Below are 26,734 nucleotides of genomic sequence, written 5' to 3'. Positions count from 1 at the left end.
AATGCTGTAACCATTACACTATTGACATTAACGTTGCTTCTGCCTATTTCCAATTTAGATGATTTATATGTGTATGCTAGGCTAAGCAAAGGGCAGATGCACCCAAACCCACTGAGCTTCACTTACTCTTGAAATAAAAAATATAACAAATGAAATGAGAGGCTATAAATTAAATTCCTAACTACATTAGGCATAGCCCCTCACTGACACACTTCAAGTGAAACCTTGCTGTGTGAATGGGTAACAGAGTATACACCTCTGGGATCATGTGTCCCAGAACCATACAGCCAGAGGGAGGGGGAGCCCCTCCAGTTTTATAGCTGCAAGACCTGTTGGGGAAATTGAATGGTGTTGAATTTTCATGTTAACATGCCCCTTTTAGATCACTAAGTGCCCATATCACCCTACGCCACCCCAGTCTTCATCAGCTTCTGACAACTCTGCCTGGAATCACTTCATTGGCTATGCTTGACAGAGGCTCAGTTACTTCATCAATGGTGCGGGGAAAGCCAAAACACTGTAGCTATGCTTCTAAATGCCCTTGGGCAGATAGCCTACTACCTATCTGTGAACCTCTAAAGTGCAGGCCATCACACAAATAATATGTGAATAAACAGAGCTTTCAGATCACAATATACAGTGAGAAATCACCATGTAGTCAGAAAACAGTTAGGTACAGCAAGAAAATACAGAACACTGATACTTAATTACTCCAAAAACCTATCTTGGAAGCTAGAAGACTTGTATCAGTTTAAGGTTTTCTTTTATTAAGCAGCAAGTTACCTACAGGAAAGATGAGAAACAAGCACAGATGGGAAACATGCATACAATAATACCATATCAGCTTGCATGTGTCAGGCTTAGGCTTTCAAATACTGGCCAAGGCTCTTGGTGCCCCCATGGTGCCTTTTTTAGGCAAGGCTCAAAGGTGAATCCCATCTCCATAAATAGCACAATAACAAAATCAATGAGGGTTATGCTACTCAACGCCAGGAGTTGTAATCACAAAATGTGCACACTCACAGCACTCCTCAGTATGGACAACGTCAACATCTCTGCAGTAACTGAAACCTGTTTTAAGGCTCGTGAAAGCACAGCAGCATTACCAGACTACAACCCATACCACACATTTTGGCCACAGAACATGGACTGACACAGAGATGGAGGGGGTGTATCAATATTCATCAGGGATACCTACACCTCCAGGTTAGTGGGACAGCATGATACCTCTTAGATCATCCGTGTGCAGCTAGCATCAGCCACAACTGCAATGCAAACTGTGGCTTGCTAGAAATCACCTTTCTTGACCCAGGACCACCACTCCACCTACCTGGAGACACTGGAAAACATGACAGTCCTTCCGAACACCCTGGTATTGGTCGATTTCAACTACCTTACTGATAACTGGGAAACTTAATCGAGTACTCACTTCCAGGCCCAGCACTCCTTGGAATTTATCACCTCAAATGCCCTGTATCAGGTGGTAAACTCCCTAACCAGAAGTGGAAACATACTAGAAGTGGTAATCACCAACATGAGCGACAAGTGCACCACAGCAGAGGTAAACCGGTCACTGGGTGGAACTGACCATGAACTATTCACTGATGATTTCTACACCCAACCATCTTCCCCACCAAAGGAAACCATAGTGAAAACCTTTCCTACAGCTAACGTCACACAACTAAAGACAGAGGTGGGAGGTTTCACAGCCCCCACGCTAAGGGAAAACACTGCTCAAGATACAGAAAGATTTACAAATCACTCTATAAGCACCTACAAGGATGTATGGATCATGCCAACACTGGTAAACCAAAACTCGCTCCTCCAAGACAAGGACACCAGTCTGGTGGACCCCTGCAATAAACAGGCTATACGGCAGAAGTAGGACAGAAGTCCAGGAAAAGAGCAAATCCCAAGAAGGACAGACATTGGTGACCAATATTATTAAGAGACTTAGGTACCTCATGAAATCATCCAAGGCTAACTTCAACAGGAAAATAGGCAAGGATTCGAAAGATAACCACAAAGCCTTCTTTGGCTATGTCAAGGATCTAAGTGGTAACACACAGATTTGCACTGTGCCGATGCAATATAGCACAAAATATACTGAACCTACTGATATCGCCAACGTCCTTGCAGATACATTCAGTGCAAACTTCAACCCCTAAAGAGCCCACAACAATACCCAAAAAGTACAGTATCCCAGACATCAGAGACACACAGGTAGAAATAGCCCTTTCAAATGGCAAAACACAGCATCAATGGAGGCAGATGGTGTCCCAGACTGCGTCTTGCAAATACTACAAGATGAACTAACCCCCCACCTAATTAAGATTTTCAACCTCAGCCTCTACAAGGTTACATGTCCATACAATGGTGCATAGCAACTGTTATTCCACTCCACCAAGGTGGAAACACAACTGACCATGGTTACTACCACACCATAAGCCTGACTAGCCTGGTCTGCAAAGCTATGGAGTGCATCCTCATGGCACTCATTAACAAAGACATTGGTAACCTCCAAACACTTGACCCAATCCAGGTCAGCTTGGTTGCTTGCAGATCATGCCTACTGAACCTGTTTGACGTCTTACAGACAGTCACCAAGGCATTAGATGAGGGGAGAGGTGGTTCACACATACTACCTGGACCTCACCAAGGCTTTTGACACCATTCCCCACTCAGGTATTATTGATAAACTCACCAGCCTGCACATAAACCCATACATCAAAGGATGGGTTGTCAACAAGCTTACACACAGAACCCACATGGTAAGACTAACAGCCTCCAGGTCCAACTCTTAACCAGTCACAACTGGTGTACCACAGGACTCAGTCCTGGGACCCTTACTGTTTGGCATATACTTCTCAGAGGTACAGGCAAACACAGGTGGACTACGGTAGACCATGTTTGGCAATGACTGCAAACTGGGAGCCATAATTCGCTGTCCAGCTGACACAGACATCCTTCAAAGGGCCTTACAGCGACCAATACAGGGTGTAAAAGTCATGGCCTCAAGCTAAGTGCCACAAACTGCATGGTCATTCCATTTTGGAAAAACTAAACACCCACATATTAACACATAAGTGGCAGCCACCTTAATACGGATGAGGTAATAGGGGATCTGGGGACTAAGGTAGATAGTGATCTCTCCTTTGACAATCATATCTCCAAAATAGTTAGGACATCCTTCTATGTAAGCCATCTGATTACTAAAGGGTTCGCATCTAGACATACTGATGTTATAGTGCCCCTTTACTCATCACTCATCAGTCCCATCATATAGTATAATAACCCATTTGGGATGTACTTCAGAAGACACTTCCAACAGCTGGACGGACCAATCCAAGAGGATTACTGGCCTCAAACATATGTCCTATGCAGTCAGAATGAATAAACTCCTGCTTTACTCAGTGGCATCTCGTTTACTCAGAGATGATCTCTGCTGGCCTACAAAGCCATGTCCAACTCAGGCTTAATGGATATGCTCCACCTATGGGACTCCATGTCACAGTGATCCAAAAGCTGTGGTGAGCTAAACCTTGCCACAGTAATAACTAGAACATGCTGGAGGGATGGATTCTTGTCACAGAAACTCCCCATGCTTTGGAACAACATCCCTAATTACATTACATGGAGCCCTTCACTAACACTCTTCAAGAGAAACCTTGAAAAGTGGATGGGGAACAGTAGATACACCCAGGGATACCACCATTGGCTCTGCTCCACAGAGGGACAGTTAATTAATCAATGGGGTGGCAAAAGTTGACACATTTTGGCTAGGCTTATGAATGCCCTCAGGCAGTTAGCTAAGTACCTACCTATGAACCTATGAACCTATACATAGAGTATCAGCACATGCTGATAGCTTAATTTACTTTTCAGGTGTTGTGTTACCTTGTGCCAATAGCAGTTGTGTGTGCAATAGTTGAGGGCTGCCTATGTTGGATGCACACAGTAGACTGCCTATACATTTCAATTTACAGGTAGTTTTGTATGTGTGCCATCCATTTTTACTGTGTGTGCAGGTGGAGAAAGGTGTCAGTTCCTAGGTGCCTACACTGTCAGTGTATGTGCTAAATGTTCCCTCCTTGCCAAGGCATGGGCATACGGGGAACACCTCCATCTGCCTACTGGGGCTGGCTCAGGATGTTCGTGGTCTGAGTACCTCTGTGCCTGTGGGGCCCTTGGCAATGGTAGTGGGCTGTGAGGGCATTCGCCATTCTGTCCCTGTTGCAGCTGTTTCCACAGGATCATATTGTGTAGCATGCCACATATTATGAAGATGTGGGCACATGTACCTGAAGAGTATTGCAAGGCTCCATCAGATATGTCCAAGAAACGGGACTGTGATTTAAGTATCCCAAACACATGCTCTTGGATGATTCTGGTTTCTGCGTGTGCCTCATTATGGTGCTCTTGCATGGGTGTGTGTGCATTTCTGATGGGAGTCATCATCCACGGTTCCAGTGCATAGCCAGCATCCCCCACCAGGTGGCCATATGGGATGTCCCCCCTGGCAAATACCTGATACAGCTGTGAGGCATGCCAGATGTGGGAGTCGTGATAGCTTCCAGGACTGCCAGCACCCATATCCATGATAATGCTCTGGGCATTGCACACAACCTGGCAGTTGATGGAGGAGTATCCCTTGTGGTTTATGTAGCGCCTACCCTGCTCACCGGGTGGTGACTTGATCTGTATGTGCGTGCAGTCTATTGCACCCAGTACCCCTGGGTATTCTGCCACACGATGAAAGAGATGCGTATTGCTGGCCAACTCCTCCTGCTTTCGGTGGAAGTATATGTGCTCATTGGCATGTGGTAACATGGCATCCAGAAACTGGTGAAGTACCCTGGATGCTGATGCCAGTGGGATCCCCATGATATCCCCAGTTGGCCTTTGAAAAGTACCTGTGGCTAGTATCCTCAGGCTTACACATACCTTCGTATTCACTGGGATGGGTTTCCCTCTGCTTGTTCTGGCTCTGAGGCATGGTCAGCACAGCTCCACAAGGTGCTGTAGGGTGTCCCTGTCCACCCTGTAATGCTTTACTATCTCCAGATCATGTAGCCCCTGGTAGGTTACCCTGGGTCTGAACACTCTTCTCCTCCTCTGTTGCCTGAGGTGGCTGTCAGCATCATCCTCCACACCACCTTCAGTCTCCAACACATGTTGGTGGATCAAAGCTATGGCAGCCCCTAACATGTACATGTTAAAAGTTCCCTGTATGTATACACCAATGGTGCAGAGTGTATGGGAATACACAAGTGTACGTGTGAGGTGCTTTCCCACTTTATACTATTGTGCTATGAATGCTGCTGATGTCATTGGCTGTGTTTGAGCAATACCAGCTGCAGAGTATCTTAATTATGGGTTTTACAGTGAGTACTGCAAGTGCGGGGCCTGTAGTGTGGAGTTATGCTTGCCTGCCTTGATTAATCTGTTGCCCTTTAATTCACTTTTAAACTTGGCTCCCCTCCCATTGTCATGCATGCATCCACCTGCCACCTTTATTGTGTTGTACTTTCTCTACCCAGTCATGTATTGCAAAATGTGTTTTGTAGCTGATATAATGCAAATCTGCTTTGTTCTGCTGTGACACTTTACTGTTTTCTTTGCAGTACAGCCCCTCCCCTTTCCTGTTCTGCAGCTAGCTGCTTGCAGCCTTGTTAGCTGTTGTCAATGGCCCACTGTAGGTTTCTAGGTGTTAATTATTCATTTGTACTCCAATTTCCCTATTGCAGCATTTCCTTATTTTTTTCCTATATACTTCCGGCTTCAGCTCCAGTGCTCGCCGCGCAAACCCATTTACCGAGTTTAAGCATGTTTTAATCTCCATTCACATGCATACTCAGTTACCTTGTGTGCTCTCAGCTAAGCAAAGCTAAAGTCAGTTCAACACACCCCTTTCCTACAGCTTTGGCTAGCTTTGGCCAAACTGGATCAGCAATGCTCTAATGTGCTTACAGCAAAGGTGACACAGCCCTCTCTTGATGTCATCTTTATCTCATGAGCACACCTCAGTGTTATAACACTATGCTGTGAGGTGCATCCTTACACCACCAGGGAATCTGTGATTCACTATAACTCCTCTCATTTACTTGGAATTGCCTTCTAATTCCTAGATACCGCTCATAACACTGGCACAGCCACTTAGCAACCCTTGCACCATGGTGTGGTGTAACATGCCTGCCATTGACTATTATGGGGAAATCATGATATGTGTTACATTGCAGTTTTATTCTATATTTCTCTATTTTCCTTGCGATCCCGTTTGTGTGCAGCTGCCCTACGCTTAAACTTTGCGATAGTGCGAAAAAAAAAATTAAATGTTATTTTTATATTTTGAACATTTTTTTTTATGCCAATGGCTATATATTTAGCCATTGGCATATATTAACAATATAATACATGTGTCTGGCCAGCTGTCATGGCTCCGATTTTATGTTTACAAAAATGTAAACTGTTTTTACAGTCTACATTTCTGCATGCTTACACTATGCCTGCACCACTTCCTGGATCGCTAAATAACTTCATTTGCATGCTACACTGCTGCAAATGGGGTAATTAGCATACAGGTGCTGGGAGCTGTGCTGGAGTAGCGTACGCAGGTAGTGCATGTGGAAACAGCTCGTACCTGGATCGCTCGCTGGTCATATTTGGTGTTGGAATGCCAACACTACGCCTGCACCTGGCGCAAGCTTCGTGAATCCCGGGGTATATTCCTGAAGTAGTTGAACCACAGATTCTAAAAATCCTTTTATAACTGAAATATCTCTCTTTTCACATACTTCTCCAAACACTTCACTGCATATTGTGATTGCAGAGGATGATATTCAAATCCCTTTTGTCTTCTTTCAGGAGAAAACAATGACACCACTTTGAAATCCTTTTCTCATCAGCTACAGTTAAATAGTACCAGATTTTTTAACAGGATAGACTGTATACTTTTTACATTTCACAGATTAGACTTCTTCAGCAGTTCCATGAGTAAAGGCTCTTGTGGAGTTCATTTACTTTTGAAGGAGTGTAGGACAATTGCTTTAATGTAACTGCACATGTTAACTGTATGTAGTATATTATGCAGTATTTATACAGCAGTTGTACTGTTGTTAATTTTTATTTTTGTAAAAAGATGCTAAACTATTTACAGTTAAGTATATCATAATGCATCATTTATGATATAAATATAAACTGTTTTCTTACATTTTGCATGTTTAGAGAAAAAAGTGTTTTTTTCACAATTTAGTTGGATTGCTGTAGTACTAAGAAAAAAATGCAATGCCATTAAACATCAAAATGCAATCTGTCCTTTCCTTTGAAACACCACTAAAGTGTTAACAACATCATTTCACAGAGCTACCATTCCACATAGGTCTACAAAAAAGGAAACTATTTGTCTATGACCACTAGTGCCTTAAATACATTTTCCAGACAAAAACCATAAGTGGAAGGTCCTGAGAGTGTATGCCTGCATCTGTGCCGCTGATTGCCAAGGCTTACGTCATTAATGAATACCTCTAGAAAGCACACCTCACTTCAGAATGCACCTTGTTATATTACAATCTCCTGTTAAAATTCCATGCTTAACTTTTGCATGAAAATGTAAAGACCTGATTATTTATTTACTGGCATTTCTTAAATCATGTGACATGGCAAAGTAACATTTAAAGAAGTTGAAGAAAAGGGAAAAAGCAAAATAAATTAGCATGTATCACTGGCCAAATGTTCTGTGATTTTTATTTAATATTATTTCACATATTCTTCTCTGAGTAGCATTGGGCATGCTGTATTGGCAAACAAATTGGTGCATTAACAGGTAGACCGATGCATCTGAACAGGCAAACCAATCAGTGCATCTGAAAGCATATGTGGAATGTGAGGATCTTCTGAACATTCTGGGTGGTGGGTTCAATGCCAGAGTGTTTACACAATTTGTATCTAGCAGTATATAACACTGTTACATATTGGTTTTACAGGCATCTCTGCATAATTATAGCAGTCACTACCTGCTGCTATGACATACAACTAACAATAAAATGACAAGCAGCATGGCTGGCATTGTGTCTGGGGAGACTATCAATTCTCTTTTGATAAAGGAATGTATCATTTTAAATTAGCTTCTGAGGTTAAAAACATTAAGGGGAAGTACAGGTATCACTTTGTAAGTGATCATTTAACTACATCTTAAATAACAGTGCAGTCACCTTACTTGCATGCTTATTGTACATGTCAGCTACATTCTCTGAATGGTCTCTTCTTCCACTAGTATAGAAGGTCAGAAATGTACCTCCTCAGATCAATGTTGCGGTGCTTGCACTGGTCACCAGAGCAGACATAACCCAGGCAAGCCTGTGCCAGGTATCCACCTTATAGCATGGGCCCTCATAAGAGACCCCTATAAGGCACTTCTGGTGGTCTCTGTAGACAAAGTACAGAAACATTGTATTCTTTTTGGAGCAACACCTTGGAGCTCGGTTACACTCAGTCCTCTTTGAAGTCATAGCCATGTAGCAGGTCACGATCCAGAAAAAAAAATGATACCCTTATCATGGCCATGGATATTACTGTAGTCAACTTGTGACATGCTTTTTCACCTTTTGTACCATGGCTAATTTTGGTGCCACTGTACCTTAGTGCGAATACAGATGGCATAGGAGGATGGAGATGAGATGAAAACTCTGACATGTAAAGAATTTACCAGTAGCACAGTACTTACATATGCTTCTCTTTCACACATTAGTTTCTCTATAAGCTATAATATGTCAATAGTTTACCCCGTGTGACCACCAAGGACCTTGACCTGCCCATGCCTTGGCCTATTTTTCTCTTGTACTCATGCAAGTGCATAATATTGAATGAGCCTCAAAGTGCAGTCTGTCAGAAGTGTACAACATAATAAGAGTGCAATTCATAAATATTTGCTCTAAATCTACTCTGTGCGAAAAGATATACAGCATTTGCCATTCATATTTAAGGTTAGTGTCAGGGCGGCTATCTAACAATGGCTGTTACATCCTCTTCTAGCTCTGTTACAGTGCACAGGATTAACAGAATACAGTTTATCACACTTGTAACCATTAATAGTTTTGACAGAGGAAGTACATTTTACACCATGGCTCTAAACAGTCTCACTAGCATATTCACCATGCTAAAACTTTTAAATTGCATGATCAAAATAGCCATGGACATTACTGTTCTCATCACAACGCAGATTGAGAAGAAGAAGAACATATAATCTGTCTAAGATACACTTCTGTTCTTATATGGTTACTGGTTCCCACTATGTATCATGGTAACATTTAAAAACATACAATATCTCCTACCACAACATGGATGACAGTTGTACACATGGCAAGTGCCACATCATGGGTAGCATGTATAGGTGATCATGTCAACACTGGGAATTGTCATGTTTTGCTGCGGTAGGGGCATACCATATAGGGCATATCATGAAATTTTCTTTGATTTTACAGGTGGTCATGCCTGATTTTTATTTGACATTTGTTTATTGAGAAAGTCTGACTGGGATAAAATCTAATTTTCAGCTGAGATCTGGGGAGAAAACCTCCACATTGACATAATATGGTTACAGTTAAATAAAGTTATTGCAAAGTCTAATACAGGAGAATGACATATTAATTAAATAAAAATTCAGCTTCATTTTATACAGTGTGAACCTATACATAAACAGCAGAAATATTTGGACAGCTATAATAAGTTGAAAAAGACTGTGTCCATAGATAAAATATTCACAGGTTGCAGTTCATAGACATGACATTAAACACATTGACTACAACCTTGGGAATAGAGATGACTAGATAATATAACCTGGGCAAAAATGTATTTGTTCTTTCTCTAAGAAATAGATTTTGCTAATTCCTTCTCTCTGAACATAGGTGAAGTATGCTGGTGATGGAAGGAGGGAGGGACTAATTCACCCTGAGATACTGAATGATACTGCAAATGAAAATTCTCCCAGACATAGAATGATATGCTGCTGCAGGCCCTCTTTGAGTATGGCTAGCAAGTTTTCTGAAATGAGAGATTTGACCAGGCCTTCAGTGAGCATACCCGGTGGCGCATTTTACTTATTCCTGCTGATGGCCAAAAGAAGACGTATGAACAGGTCTGTAGAAGGATCAAACATCCTGGTGTGTACAAACACCAAGGCTACTTACCTGATATAAGTGTCGACATCCACTTCTGACAGAGTCATTACAGACAGATACAGAAAAGTTCCTAGCATCTCTGTATGGAATCTGGACAGTTCTAATATGTGCAGTGGGATTCTGAACATGGGTACTGAACTGGACCCAGCACTTTGAAACTCAGTTGGTAATAATGCAGTTGGGTATATTGTAACATGGTGTTATCTGTATTACTGAATTGATTCAGGCCCAAACAGCCACATGATAATTTTTCATATTCATATGGCAAACCACCACAGGAATATTTCAGAGGCATAGCTGGTTCAGCTAATGTCCTGTCCCATTCTAAAGAAGTAGTGCCCCACCCCCTTAGTGAAGAGCAAAAAAAAAGTCTGTTCCTTCTACTGGCACACCAATCAGGTGTCCGGATACAGATGAACCTGTCACTAAGCAGCATATTATCTTCACCAAGGATGATGCCACAATACCAACAAAAGATGACTGATTTTAACAATTGACTAAATTTCTGGTGTCATTCTAAGGGGATCCAATATTTGTCATACGGGCTAAAACTTTATCTTCCCCAGAGAGCCTTTTTTAGGCAATGCCAAATTGGCAAGCCAACCTACATAGCAAAATCGACTCAACTGAACCTCAAGGTGTCACTGCTCAATGCCAGAACCTAAACAAAAAGCTAAACTCCCTCCAAGCCCTCCTCATCCTGGAGAATATAGACACCTATGCAATTAATGAGTCATGGTTTAAAGCTACAAAGTACCCTGGCAGTTCAAGGTTTCAGGGCCTTCCACACATTTAGACTAAGTAGCTACACAAATGGGGACTAAAGGTTGAGGTGTCTTGATATACATCAATAAGAAGGATAACTCTAGGTTGGTTAAATGGGCCTATATTATATCTTCGAAAACACTGAACAGTGAAAACCTGTTCAGCGACCCTAAAAGAATGAACTGAACTCCACTTACAGCAAAAGCCCAAATCACTGATTTTTTTCTTTGGAAAAAAAATTGCCTGCCCCATACAAAACGAAACATAACTACTAACATTGCAAAGTGGGGAGCTTTGCCTACAACACCCCCAATGTGATGGGCTGTGCTCCCACACTCCCCTAACTAAATATACCAACTCTGAGATCACACCACAATGGGGAAAAGGGCAAACTCACTATGATGGCCAAGCAATTTCTTTCCCAGAGAAAGAAATTGCTGATTGGGGCCTTTGCTGAAATGCATGTCCACTCTTTAAGAGTCATGGAACAGGTGTTCGCTGTTCAGTGTTTTTGAACTTTTAATATAGAACCGGTTAAACAGGATGATGTGCTGGAGTTTCTGCATGTACAGGTCACCACAGATAAAATCCCTTTCCATATCCTAGCAAGCTATAGGTCATGCTATACGACCCATGAATATCATGACACATACTTAAACCTATTGGAAACATTCACCATCCAACCCAACAATTTACTTATATGGGAGTTAATTACCCTTCTATAGACTGGAAATCCTACACAGCCTCAAGTCAGCAGGCACAGAGATTCCTAGACTTTGAAAATACAAACACCCTTAACCAGTTAGCCCATTAGAGGTTCCCACATACTGGACCTCATACTCACAAATGAAGAAAAATGCTGCACTACTCCCAATGTCACATCCTCCCTGGAAAGGTCTGACCACAAAGCTGCCTCCATTAAAATCAAAATCAACTCGGTAACCCTAGTAAATCCAGTAACGAACTATTCCAAGACAAATTACTGTTAATTAAGTGATAATTTGCCAAAACTCAGTGCCCCACCAAACTCAGAGAACAAAGCAGCCTATGCAGAATTGTTAACAGAAACATTATACAACCATGTCAATGGCTGCATAGAGGCTGCTGTACCTACCAGATGTAATCTCAAAACTAACTCCAAAAACAAACCATCCTGGTGGCATCTAAGATTATAAAAAGTTATACAACAAAAGAAAAAAATCATGGCTAAAGTCAGAAGTGAAACTTCCATAAAGATAACTCTCTCATCAAAACAAACAGGCAGCTAAGAGGGTTAATTAAATACAATAAAGCCAATTTTTAGGTCAAGATAGCCTCTCAGGCAAAAGACAACCATAAGGCTTTCTTCAGCTATGTCAGAAACCTCAAAGGCAGCACACTACAGTGTGCTGAACTGGTGGTGAATGGTGCCACATTCACTGAGCCGGATGATATAGTGAATCTAATAGATGACAAATTCAGTTCTAACTTTATCACTCCACTCACCCCCAGCCATTTACCAAGAAATACCTTTGCACATAACCCATCCAACTATAAATAAATAGTTCATAGGTTCATAGGTTCATACTAGGCTATCTGCCCTGAGGCAATTATAAGCCTAGCCCGATTCTGTATGGCTTATGCCTCCCCTTGATTTGAGTATACTGTGCCCTTTAAGGTTTAGTTTACTGTGCCTCTGTCTAATAGTGACACGGGAGTAATCCCTGGGACAAACCTACGATCCCCCATCTACATATCGAGATTCTTCTTGAAGAGATTCAGTGAGGTGCTCTGCCTCACATGAACTGGAATTCTATTCCAGAGAGCAAAGGGAGCCTCTGGGTTATGAACCTGTCCCTCCAGCAAGTTCTATTTATTTCTGTGCTGAGGTTCAAGTCCCTCGAGCATGTGGCTCTAAGGGATTTAGATTTACTGAGGTGGAGCATGTCCATTAATTCTGGATTTGACATAGCTTTGTATGTCAGGCATAGATCACCTCAAATTAGGCGGTATGCAACTGAGTAGAGCTGGAGTTTTTTTTAACCGAGCAGCATATGGCATCTGTTTGAGACCCTTGATCCTCTTGGTGAGATACTTTTGGGGTCTTTCTAATTGCTGCAGGTGTCGGGTAAGGTACATCCCAAAAGGGGCATTGTATTCTATGATGGGCCTGATGAGGGATGAATAAAGGGGCACAATTACCTCTCTTGATCTAGATGTGAAACCCTTCGTGATGAGGTGGGCTATGTAGAAGGTCTTTCTAACCACTTTGGCAATGTGGTTTTCAAAGGAGAGATTGCTATCAACTTGGGTTCCCAGGTCCCTAATAACTTTCTCTGTACTTAATGGGTTTTCACCTATGTGGTAATTTGTGGGCACATTGTTTTTGCCAAAGGGTATGACTATACATTTTTTGGCATTTAGCTTTAGACCATGGTTCTGGCACCAGTTATCTGTCTCTGTGAGACCTTTTTGAAGGATGTTTGTGTCAGCTGGAGAGTTGATTATGGCGCCCAGTTTGCAGTCGTCTGTGAACTTGGTGAGCCATTGTCCTCCCACGTTTGCCTGTACCTCAGAAAAGTATATATCAAACAAAAGTGGTCCCAGTACAGAACCCTGTGGGATGCCACTTGTGACTGGTTTCGAGTCTGACATGGCTCCAGCAAGTCTCACTCTGTGGGTTCTGTCTTTGAGCCAGTTTGCGACCCATCTTGTGACATAGGAGTTTATATTTAAGCTGGATAGCTTATCTATGATACCCGAGTAGGGTATTGTGTCAAATGCCTTTGCAAGGTCCAGATAGGCTGTGTGGACTACCTTCCCTTCATCTATGGCTTTGGTGACTGTTTCAAAGAAGTCAACCAGGTTCAAAAGGCAGGATCTGCCCTTGACAAAGCCGAACTGTGTAGGATCTAGTGTCTGTAGGTCCCCAATGTCTTTGTTTATGAGCTCCATGATGATCCTCTCCATAGCCTTGCAGACTAAGCTAGTCAGGCTTATGGGGCAATAGTTTCCAGGGTCAGTAGAGGCTCCACCTTTGTGGAGTGGGACCACTGTTGCTGTACGCCATTCTGTGGGCACATATCCTGTAGTGAGGCTGAGATTGTATAGCTGTTTTTTTGAGGGATTAGTTCCTCTTGGAGTTCATGTAGGACGCAACTTGGGATGCCATCTTGTCCCATGGAAGCAGTGTTTTTTTGCTTTGGAGAGGGCAGCCTTCACCTGAGCATCAGAGATGTTTGGGAGGCAGCCCTCTGCTGGGATAGATACTTGCTTTTTTTGGGGGGAGGGGGTGGAGAAGTTTGCACTGAACCTGTCTGCCAGGATATTGGCGATGTCTGTGGGTTCAGTGTATTTTTTGTCGTTTAGAATCAACTCAGAACAAGTCTGGGAGTTGCATCCCAGGTTTCTAACATAACTGAAAAAAGCCTTATGATTGTCTTTGGTGTCCTGTGCAATTTTTCTCTCGAAGCTGGCCTTGGAGGATTTTATGAGGGATCGTAATTTTTTGCTAGTACTGATCAGAGATGCCTTCTCTGTTAGGGATTTTGCTCTATCATGTAGTAGCTTCCTCCTTCTGTTGTACAGTTTATTTATGGCAGGGGTCCACCAGACTGGACGCCTGCCTTTGGATGATTGGGTCTTGGTTTTGTTTGGGATAGCATGATCCATTCATTCCTGGAGATGTCCGTAGAATGCGTTTATATAGGATTCTGCAGTTTGGACTACCCTTGTTAAGGTCAAGAACACAGCCTCAATGGGCCCTGATAATATCCCAGGATGCCTCTTGAATAGTCTAAAATATGACCTGTCAGTTACTATTTAACTATAGTCTTAAAACAGGCTTCATGCCACAAGAACAGAGAACTGCAACAGTCATCACTCATCATAACAGTGGACCAGCAACAGATCCCAGAAACAACAGACAAATTAGTCTAGCTAGTCTTATATGCAAAGCCAAGTAAACAATTATCATGGAAAAGATCGACAAAGACATAGCAGACTTTCAGACACAGGATCTGTTCCAGTTTGGCTTTGTCAAATGAAGGCCATACCTACTTAACCTGGCTGACTTCTTTGAAAATGTTACCAAGGCCATGGATGACGCTAAAACAGTTCATACTGCCTATCTTGACCTGGCTAAGGATTTGATACAATGCCCCACTCTGGCATTGTTAACAAACTTATAGAATTACCCATAAATCCTTATATAACATGCTAGGTGGCCTGTTTGCTTACAAATGGGACCTAGGATGTTAGGATTGGAGAGACCAGCTCCTCAAAGAGGCTTATCATCAGTGTAGTCCCTCAAGGCTCTGTGCTGGGCCCACTCCACTTTGACACGTACTTCTTGGATGTCAAGGCTAATGTTAAAGGCCTCTGGCTGATCAAGTTTGCAGATGATTGCAAACTGGGAGCAGGCATAGAATCCCCTGAAGACACTAACACCCTACAAACATTTGGCATTTGGAAAAGCCACTAATTAAAACTCAATGCCAATCAATGCATTATAGTACCTTTTGGGAAGTCAGCCCCCCAGGAAATTACATCATCAATAAAACACCCCTATGAGTTGACCCACTAGTCTGAGATCTGGGAACACATGCAAACAGCAACCTGGCCATTGGCCAACATGTATCCAAGGTAGTATTATAATCCTTCTATGTTGTTCAACTTATAAGTAAGTGCATGGCGTCTTGGTCCAAGGAAGTCATTTTACAACTATACTTGGCCCTAATCAGACCCATTATTGAGTATAATGTCCCCTTTGGTATATGCCTGACCAGACTCATGCAGCAACTGGAATGTCCACAAATTTTCCTTACAAAAATAATACAGGACATAAACACAGTGTCCTATGCAGATCACCTCAAAGGCCTATCTCTGTACTCAGTCTCCTACAGACTACTGAGAGCTGATCTATGCCTGGGATACAAGGCACCCCTGGATCTTACTCTGACAAACTTTTTGCACATCTACAAAACAAACAGCATCAGAACTATTAGACCTTAACTTTGGGAACAGGCTCATCATCTATGTAAAACAAATCCCCCCCTAACCCTATTTAAGCATAACATGGACAACTGGATGAAAAATTAAAAATTCAGTATTGGTCTGGTGCCCACATTTCTGATGGACAGAGGCAGTCAGTAAATCACGTTGCAACCAACAATCACTGGTATATAAATGTCTAAAACATATAACATTTAGGCCCTGGTGGTTGTGAGCCTAGTATACACCTATGAACCTATGAACAATCTCCCTCTCAATGGAAAAGCAAAAAAAAAAAGTCTACAATCAGGTACCTGGGGGTTCTGGAAATGCAGGAGCCAATCAAGCCCATTTCTGTGCCCAGCCACATACACTACTCCTTCTCATTTTACTTAGTAAACAAAAAAAATATTTTAAACTGTAGCAAACCTGCATGGAGCATTACAGTGCTTAGGTTTTAATTAAAAATTACTTTTTTACTTTTAAACTGTAGCAAACTGCTTGCTACATTGTAACAAGCTATTACTATAGAATAAACACAACCTTCATTCACACAATGTTGCAGAGTGATAAATGTGCTGTAAAATAAATGTGTTCAGAACCATGTTAAAATGTATTTCACCATACATCTTGCTGGAGATTCTTTCTATAGTCCTACACTTAAAATAGGCTCTTCACAGCTGGAATACTGAATTAGAAAAGTAAATAAATGTTGATGTGCAGAACTTCTGTTGAGTATTTCAGGCAGTTTTTTTCTAAACATTGAGTACAAATTTAGAGAAGTATGATCAGTATGAGACCCTTTTATAAAAAACTGCAAAAATGACAGTTTTCTCTCCAAGCATAGTGAAATATGAAATAAAACAGATATACTTTTAACAGTTCCACAATCACTTGCTGGTGTCTTAGATACCACTAGCATTTTGTAAAAACAATATACATTTCGGAGGCATCATGCTCTTTTATCTGGCACACATCTCTATGCTGGCTCAGTCCTGGTTGCTTATATGACAGGTTTCTCTACATTATGATGAATTATAATAACTTGTTATTTAAAAAATTTAGAGTTTGGTATATTTCAGGCTCAGAAGGTTTCATACCTTCCTTGGTAGATTATGTCCATTGATTCCCCAAACCAAATATTACAATAAGAATGTCACCTCATTTGTCCTAAGATAAACACACCAATATTGAACTGCAGCCATTTATTATTAATATTCCATCAGTACAACCATGTACATAATAGCAGGGAATAGCAATATCATTTCAATAACAAATAACTGTTAGAAGCATACATTTGCTCATCTTCCATATCACCCAGCAGCAACAAGACGTTCTGCTCACCCTGAACATCTGACAACCCCAGAAACAGCGTGCCACTGCTCACTTCTCAATGTCTGCTTGCCGAGAGGAGGGAAGGGAGGGAACAGAAGAGGGGTTCATTTGAAACTTTCTTTCTCCAGCTACATCCTGACACTAGCTTATCCTAAAACATAGGGTGGGCGGGAGGGATGCTTCCAACCACACCAAAAGAGGCTTCATTTGGCCCACTCCCACCTTAAAAACCTCACCCCCTTTATCCTCCCCACCTACATCTCTTTCTAAACACAATCCCTAAACTTACACTTTCCTCAGGATTCATGAAGCTCGGCGCACGGATGGCATTAGCCTTGCACCGACCGTGCAGCGTAGAGATGGCGCAGCAGCACCACATGCATATTAATGAAGGAGTGCTGCATAATGGCCGCATGCATAGGAAACGTGTATGAGTGCAGGGGGCGTATCCAAGTGCTGCACGGAGGCGTGAACATGTCGGCTGCATATGTGCAACCTAAAATGCTGACTAGTACATGGTGCCTCTAATAGTAATCACTGCTGTCAGTGTCCGTGGATAGTGAAATGTATGCAAAGCATACAAGACATCTTTGTGAACACCACAATAAGAAGTAAACACAAAGGCACGTAGCTTAATATTGAGTCCCCATCCCTTGAACAAATAATATTTAAAACCCCGTGCCCGTATTCCATTGTAGTGTCACTAGTTATACCAAGTGGAAGTGAAACGCATCGTGTTAGTGCACCGCCAATTGCTAAGCCTAGCCCAATGGTTTGGGTTACCACCTGTCCTACATTGTGAGGGACAGTCCCCCTCTAGGCAGGTGTGTCCATACCAAAACCATTATAAATGTGAAATGCCCTGCGATAGTAGGATATAATTATGCCCAATATTTTATGTAATAGTCCCATACAATACGTATGTCTGTATATAAAATACCTATATGTTACAAAAAACAGAATAAGCAAGTAAACGAAACAGAATAAGCAACTACACTGCTACCACAATACAAGCTTATATGTAGGCATAAAACTAAAGTACTATCCTTTGTAATGACCGTGGGTATGTGTTGGCCTGTAAACTCAGATGTGTGTCCCAAAAATGTCCCATTCAGGTCATATGAACAGGTGGCAACCCTACCAATGGTCAGAGCATTCACCCAATATCTGCCCATTCACGGTTCAAGTCGTCCTTGTCAGGACGGCCCATAGATGAATGGTTATTACCCGGGTCTACCTACCATGTAATGAAAGATAAGTATTTGCGTGTACCTATGTGTGAAGTACAGCATGTGGATGATCAGAAATGCTAGTGTAGACCTCACAACCATATCGGTCCCAGAGATATGTAGTGCACGCAACGTGTTTTGTTGACTGTGCCATGGGCCATCAACTAGAGAAGGGATGAATGGTGTCTGTGGAATATGGGGGTGGGTGGGTGAAGGGTAATGTAACAATTTGCCAAGGGGAGACTGGGTTGGATGCACAATAGGTGAACTGGAGGTCTACGAGGGAGCAGTGGGTAAATCAGGAAGATAACCAAAGAACAAATATACACATCCGCAATACAATCCCACAAACATGTGCACATTAAAAAGTGCAACACACATGTACAGAAACGTTACCGGCACATACCCACATAATGTTCTGGCCTGAACTGAGACATCCAACCCCAACACACCTGGATACATAACTGAATACCCATCATCCCCTTCACAGCACACCCCCCCTTCCTGAACGTCCAACAAAACCAGCCATACTCGGGCTGCTAGACAGGGGAGGCCATATCTGCACATAGTGACCCCTACCCATACCTAGTAGGCAGACTCACCCTAGGCATTCTCAGAATTGCAAACTATGTATCCTTTGCATATAAAACCCTACCTTATAGCCGTAAAGCAAAAAAGGTAATTGGTCCCCAACTTTTTGGATATCCCTCATAGGATATGTATCTGTTCTAAACATTAGACTTAGTGTCATGACACGATGTCCAGTCCTGTATACATATGGACACAAGTTGTATGAGCAGTAGTTGTCCACAAGACTGCTTAGCCTCCAGCTGGTCCTGCAGATCCTATGACCTGGGATTAAACACCTGACCGTGATGCACATCTGTCCACATGCATTATCGGGAATATATACCTTACACATTCGCATAGCGGCAGTCAGATATAGGGTGCCTAAGGTGCTTTAAAGCAGATGTAAGTAGGGTTACCACCTGCCCCACCTTGCGAGGGACAGTCCCTTTTTGGGCAGTTGTGTCCAGACCATATATAATACAATGGCAAATGTCCTGTGATTGTAGGAAATATGTCCCATATTTCATGTAACAGTTGCATAAAACAGTTATTTCTGTATGTAAAATAATTAAAGTTAAAAGAAACAGATTAAGCAACTAAACTGCTACAAGAATAAGCTTTCATTTAGGCAAATAAGTAAAGTTCTAACCTTTGTACTGACTGTGGGTATGTATCGGCCTGTAAAATCTGATGTGTGTCCCAAAAATGCCCCACTTTGGCTATATGAAAAGGTGGCAACCCTAGACATAAGCGGGTATGCAAGCGTGTATGCGCAATGGTAAGTTGTGATTCAATGGTATGGGAAATGTAAATGAGCATGTAGGTGTATTTTCATGTGTATGTACAGATGATATATACACACACACACACGCACACACACGTATATATATCTATATCTATCTATATATATATATATATATATATATATATATATATATATATATATGTATGTAGATATGAAGAATGAACATGGTAACAATATAGGAAATCCCCATAATAGTTAGTGCTGTTATATATCAGGATGGCCATAAGTGAGCACACCTCTACATCCCGAACCACAGGTAGGACACTAAAAGTGGAACAAACAATCTCTCTGTGCTAAGTCAGACTTTCAACTAGGTACAGGGCAGTCCCAGTCCCCAGTTGGACAAGCCTAAACCTGGATGACCAAATGAACACTCTGACAATCAAACACATGTATGTGCCAGGACTATAGGCTTTGGAGATCTGAATATCCTTGGAGTGAGTCAACATGCGGCACGGGTCCAAAGCAGTAGGGAATAGGGAATGGCACATGTGTAGTAGTGTGGTTTTCCCAACAGGAAAATGGATGCCTGTTGTGTAAGTGAAGTGATGAGGTATGTGTTTGGGTAACTATGCACCATGGGTATGCATATAAATGAAGCAGAACACCAATAGTGTAGTGGTTAGAGCATTCATCTAACGAAAAGGCATTCACGGTTCAAGGTCGACAATAGCATATATCATTTTCCTTGTGGAATTAATGTTGCACTGCTGTAAAACCGGCGTTTAAACATGTAAAGATGAATGTGTGTATCGCATGGGACTATTAACCAGATACTTTCAATCAAAGTGGTATTGTCATAATGAATAAGCCACAAATAAGCACAAATAAGCAGCAGTAAACATATGTAATGCACAGTAAGCATAGGCGAGTGTGCCTGCGCGGGTGTAAGCAGCTCCCAGCATAGGAAATGTATGTTTGTCTGTCAGATGTAATATATATATACACATATATATATATATATATATATATATATATATATATATATATATATATATATATATATATACACACACACACACACACACACACACACACACACACACACACACACACATATGTGTGTATAGATATATATATCTACATGCAATATATATATATATATATATATATATATATATATATATATATATATATATATTTATATAGTGCTTTCAGCATATGTCATAAAAAGCTGCCCAGGTGTGAGCAGAACACTGCTACTCACACCACAGGCAGGGTTTTAACAGTGGGAGCAACATCGTTGAATTGCTGGGACCTCCAAAAATTGGAAAGTGCAAATAGCCATATTCCATAGCCCCAGGAAAGGCACGTATGTGCAAATATACATGGCGGGAGACCCTGTAAATACACGAGGTGGGACAGAATGTGTGTAGGGCCCCAAAAGCTCTGGAGAGGGCAATGTGTAAAGGTGTGTCATGGCTGCGATAACAAGTGGATAATGGATGTTACACATGTAAATGTAACACTAGAGGGGTGGAGGAACTATGGGTATGCAATTATGGATACAGGTGTGCCAGGGTTGGATGGGCTGGTTCTAATGGACCACCCTGTGGAGGTCAGGTAGGTCGTAATAGGTATATATGCATACTCACATGCAGACAACAATATATGTTGAAGTACAAATTCCATAGCACATGTATTCCATTTGTTGACATAAATAATAGGAATGTGCCCATACAAACATCGACAGTACATGGAATAATAGGCTGTGCAGAAGAGGGACGGGTCAAACTACACTATCACATTCCAGTTACCATCGGTAATCTGTACATGAACATATAGTGACATCTGTCCACTGTATAACATGCTACATACCGATTACAAGATAAATAGAGTGTGTCAGTGTTATAATGAATAAGGCACTAGTATGCTCGTGAAGAATATAAGTACGTATGAGCGGGGAATGTATTGACACACTGATGTACATATATATAATCATATATATATATATATATATATATATATATATATATATATATATATATATATATATATATATATATATATGTATAGACATATATATATAGATATATATATATCTATATATATATATATAGATATATATATATATATATATATATATATATATATAGCATATATATATATATATATATATATATATATATATATATATATATATATATATATATATATATATATATATATATATATATATATATATATATATATATATATATATATATATATATATATATATATATATATATATATATATATATATATATATATATATATATATATATATATATATATATATATATATATATATATATATATATATATATATATATATATATATATATATATATATATATATTATATATATATGTTACAGTAAATATACACATGTATATACCTATGTTACAGCAGTTACAGGTAACATGTTTAAACCGGGCATATGTTGGTGGGAGGTCTACTCAACAAACTTCTACCTCCCTCCCCCCCAGCTAGGCCGGTGAGACATACAGACACGCAATAAAGGTAAATACAACACTGCTTCCCAGACCACCAGCAGGAATCTACCAGTGGGAGACATCTACAAGGTCTATACTTTATACAAGGACAGTGACGTCCCTTGCAGGACACCAAAAATTTGGTACATCCAACCAATGGGGGTAACACTATTATGACCAGGATGTAGCTGTACACGAAACAGTAGCTTGTGCAAGCCTGATAACACATGTATTGACACAACGTATGGCGTGTCCCGACACGGGGAGAGTGGGCAATGTGTAGGGGTGTGTTCATATCCCACCTGCGTCCACCTGAGCCCACAGTAAGGATGAGTGGTGTAGAGTAGTGGCAGGTGGGGGAACTATGGGTATGCGATTATGGGGCTAGGCATGCAGGTGTTGGCTGGCAGACACATATTAGGACCGCCCCATGGGTGTAAGTAATATTCCGATGTGGGTATAGCAGACGCCCATACCTCCCAAACCTTAAGAGCACATCTAATGGACAGTCCGCAAACCATTGGGGGAGCACATAGGGACCATATCATTGAACTGTCCTCGATTACCAGGGACGTCCATGATTACGAATCAGAATCTAACACAGTCCCAACTAAACCCTCCTAGAACTAGTGATATTAGGAGGAAAGGTGGCGAAATACACGTAATGAATAATGACAACATTTAAGAGACATAAACAGCATGTACCTCAGACAATGTGTATGAATACATATGTGCTCTGTGTCCGTCACTGTGTCAGGTTAATAGCACCAACCTTCTAAATGTGTCGCTGAGGTTGTTATGCAGTGTCCCTGATTCAGTGTTTATTCTTCACCATTCGTATGAGAGGTCTGATAGTGAGAGAAAGCACATGTTCCGCTGTCTACCTTAGAAAGTTGATAGAATAATAGGGTTGGGGTTACCACCTGTCCACCTTTGCGAGGGACACTCCCCTTTGGGCAGTTGTGTCCTGCATAATAACTGTAATTAAGGCAAATGCCCTGTGATTTAGGGCAAAGATTACCTATATTGTCTGTAGTAGTTGCATAAAACAGTTATGTTCCTCTGAAACACCTAAATGTTATAGGTAACAGTATAAGCAACTATAATGCTACAAGAGTAACCTTTTATTTAGGAAAAACAGTGAAGTATGCCCCTTTCTACTGGCTGTGGGTGTGTTGCCCTGCAAAGTCTGATATCTCTACATACAGTTCCTATAGGTTTGCCACCTTTCCAAATGGCCAGAGTGGAACATGTTCTGTAGAAATGTCAGACATTCCAGGACAAAACATACCTACATCCATGCATAGTACAGGATTGCACTTATTTGCACAAATAAAAGCTTAATTTAGTTGCATTTGAATTGCTTATGCTACTTCACATAACATATAGAAGTGTCATATATAAAATAACTGTTGTATGCAATTATTAATGAAACGTAGAATATAATAATGTCCTGTAATCTGGACATGTGCTACGTCTTGATTATTTTCTCAGTGTCCCTCACAAAATGGGACAGTTGGTAACCCTAAAGTCCCAACTTGGCCAATTGAAAAGGTGGCAAACCTATAATAGGTATGCGGTAGCATGACACGTCCAACGGATGTGGCTACCACAACCCAACTACTTGTTTGTAATGCAGGGTCTCGGTTCCCATGTATCAACCAGAGGGGAGCAGAGTGAATGCGAAACACACAAATATAATTAATTCACTGGATAGGCCGCTGATTCCGTACAGTCAAAGGCCATGCCGTCGCCTAATGGGCAGCCATTCCCGATATTCTAGTCATGTAGTCCGATGTGATAGGCATCACAAGGTGGGAGCAGATTGTAAGAGGAACACAAAAATATGAATGATGCACTGGACAGGCCACTGATTCCGTACAGTTGAATGCCATGCCATCGCCTAATGGGCAGCCATTCTCGATACTGTACTCATTAGTGGCCTTAGGACAACTGGTGCCCTAGGCAGAGGGCACAATGGCACCCGCCAACACACCACCCAGTGCCCCCATCCTGGTCTACCTACACCAAATAAATACTGGTAAAGTGCTCCCACTAAAGCGGCGCCCTAGGCGGCCGCTTAGTTGGCCTATGCCTAAGGCAGGCTATGACTGTAGACATGTAGTCCGATGTGATAGGCATCACAATGTGGGAGCAGATTGTAAGAGGAACAAACAAATATGAATGATTCTCCGGACAGGACACTGATTCCATACAGTCAAACACCATGCTGTCACCTAATAGGCAGCCATTCCCGACACTGTATTCATGTATTCCGATGTAATAGGCATCACAAGGTGGGAGCACATTGTATGAGGTACACACAAATATGATTGTGTCACTGGACAGTCTGCTGATTCTGTACAGTCGAACGTGATGCCATCGCCTAATGGGTGGCCAATCCCGATACTGTTATCATGTAGTCTAATGTAATAGGCATCACAAGGTAATGTTGTGGTCCTCGCTCACACCCAGGGGTGTAAGTGACAGATGCTAGCACCAATGCAATGTCGGTGCATTAGCAAGTGTGGGATCGAGTGTGTGTAAGTGTGTTTGGCTTCCAGTATGTGAGTATTGCACTGGTTAAGCAATGTAAAGGCTAATCAAGCGTAAGAGGCTGTAACCAGAGGATACCATACAGCGCAGTCATTCAATAGTATAGGAATGTATCCCATCATGTAGATGTACATGTGAGTGTTTATGTCCAGCATATAGGTACATACATATATAGAGATGTATCAGGGACATACCATGTGGCAACAAAGCATTACAAATGAATGAAATGGGAAACACCAGTGATGCCTGTATTATGTAGTGGTGTTGCTCTATGTGATCACAAAACTCCCTCAGACAGACATGTGTCAGTCATACACGCAGATAGTTGTACATTGGTCATATACATCACTCTGTGCATGTAATGTACATTAACACAACAGTACCTGTCCAATCATTATGTGTGAAGAGTACTCTTGCAATGTGCGGTGTGCAACATCATCATCATGATGAAGGTAAATGGGGTAACCATGGAGGGACCGGTAGTGTTTTGTGCATGATGGGGTCATCCTCCTCACACCTACCTGGACCATGTAGGAGTGATGAGCATACCAGGATCGTGTGCCAGAGGGACAGGGGTGAGGATAACAGTAGTATGTTATGATGCATATTACAAGGGTTTCATGTGTCCAGTGGGCACATGTGTGTAATGGACAGCTATGATAGGGAAGATGGTGTCCTAGGAGCCGAATGGCCTTATGTGTCCATAGGTGAGAGTCAGATGTTGGGGAAGGAGTGTAGGTATGGCTGTGGAGGATAGGTAGGAGCACAGAAATGACAGCATACAAGGTTGGCATATGACACATGTGGGGGGATACACCATGGATGGGGATGGGTCTTCGGCATTCAAAAGCCCATGGGAACAGTGGGATGGAGGTCCGCAGCCATGGGAAATTGCCACTGCACCTACACAGCTGCAAAGGAGGCAGTGCTGGGGGCTGTCCAGGAGGGGCAGCATCACCCTGTAAATGCTACACTCTGCCGTTGAACTGGTGTATCTGGCTTTGTAACCCTTTAGGGAGCCACCAACACAACATGTCCAGGACCGCACTACAGCAGATATGTACCTGTCTGGTCCCGCTCCCAAGGGGGACATGCTCCATCCTCAGTGGTGGTACCACCAGAAGGTGGTGCAGAGCCAACAGAGGTTGATGTCTATGGCTGGGCCCCAGATATGCTAGTGCCCGGTGCCATGGTCAGCTGAAGTGGGACAGGAGGATCTGCTGGGACCTACCAACCCATTCAGCCTATGGTGTTGCGTTTTAAACCCACATATGGCTTATTGATAGACAACAGCATACAGGATTACCTACGACAATATTCATATATATAACCAGCAACCCAACACAACAGATGGTATACATTTGCAGAGGGAGCACAACACATGCATATATACCACATGGCAACTGCACAATGTGTAGTAGATGTGTGACCGCAGCTATGAACAGTTGCCCATCATTGGCTTGTCACTGGGAATCCCACACAGTGTCAGTCATACCACTGTCTCATGTGACACATGTCCAGTCAGGGATGCGATGGCAGTAACACATCCCTATCATCATGTACTGTCTGCAATCCTCACACCATGCTTCTGCTGTGCACAGATGTGTGTTCAGTGTGTAACACAGGAAACAAATGGTTGCACACACTGACCAGTTCACAGATGGCCCTACAGATGGGGGTTCCTCATGAACAGAGTACTGTCATGTCTGTGTTATAACATGCAGAATAGCCATTACCACGCACATGTTAAACCAGCAGTAGTCTCAATGCAGCATATCTACACTTACATACTGTAGTTATGTGTGGCACATCACCCTCCTGTCATTAGGCTGTGGAAAATGATTGAGGTAC

Source organism: Protopterus annectens, chromosome 5.part0, assembly GCF_019279795.1.
Source record: "Protopterus annectens isolate FY-2018-M chromosome 5.part0, PAN1.0, whole genome shotgun sequence".
Classification (NCBI taxonomy): Eukaryota; Metazoa; Chordata; order Ceratodontiformes; family Protopteridae; genus Protopterus; species Protopterus annectens.
Note: the sequence above shows the minus strand (reverse complement) of the source record.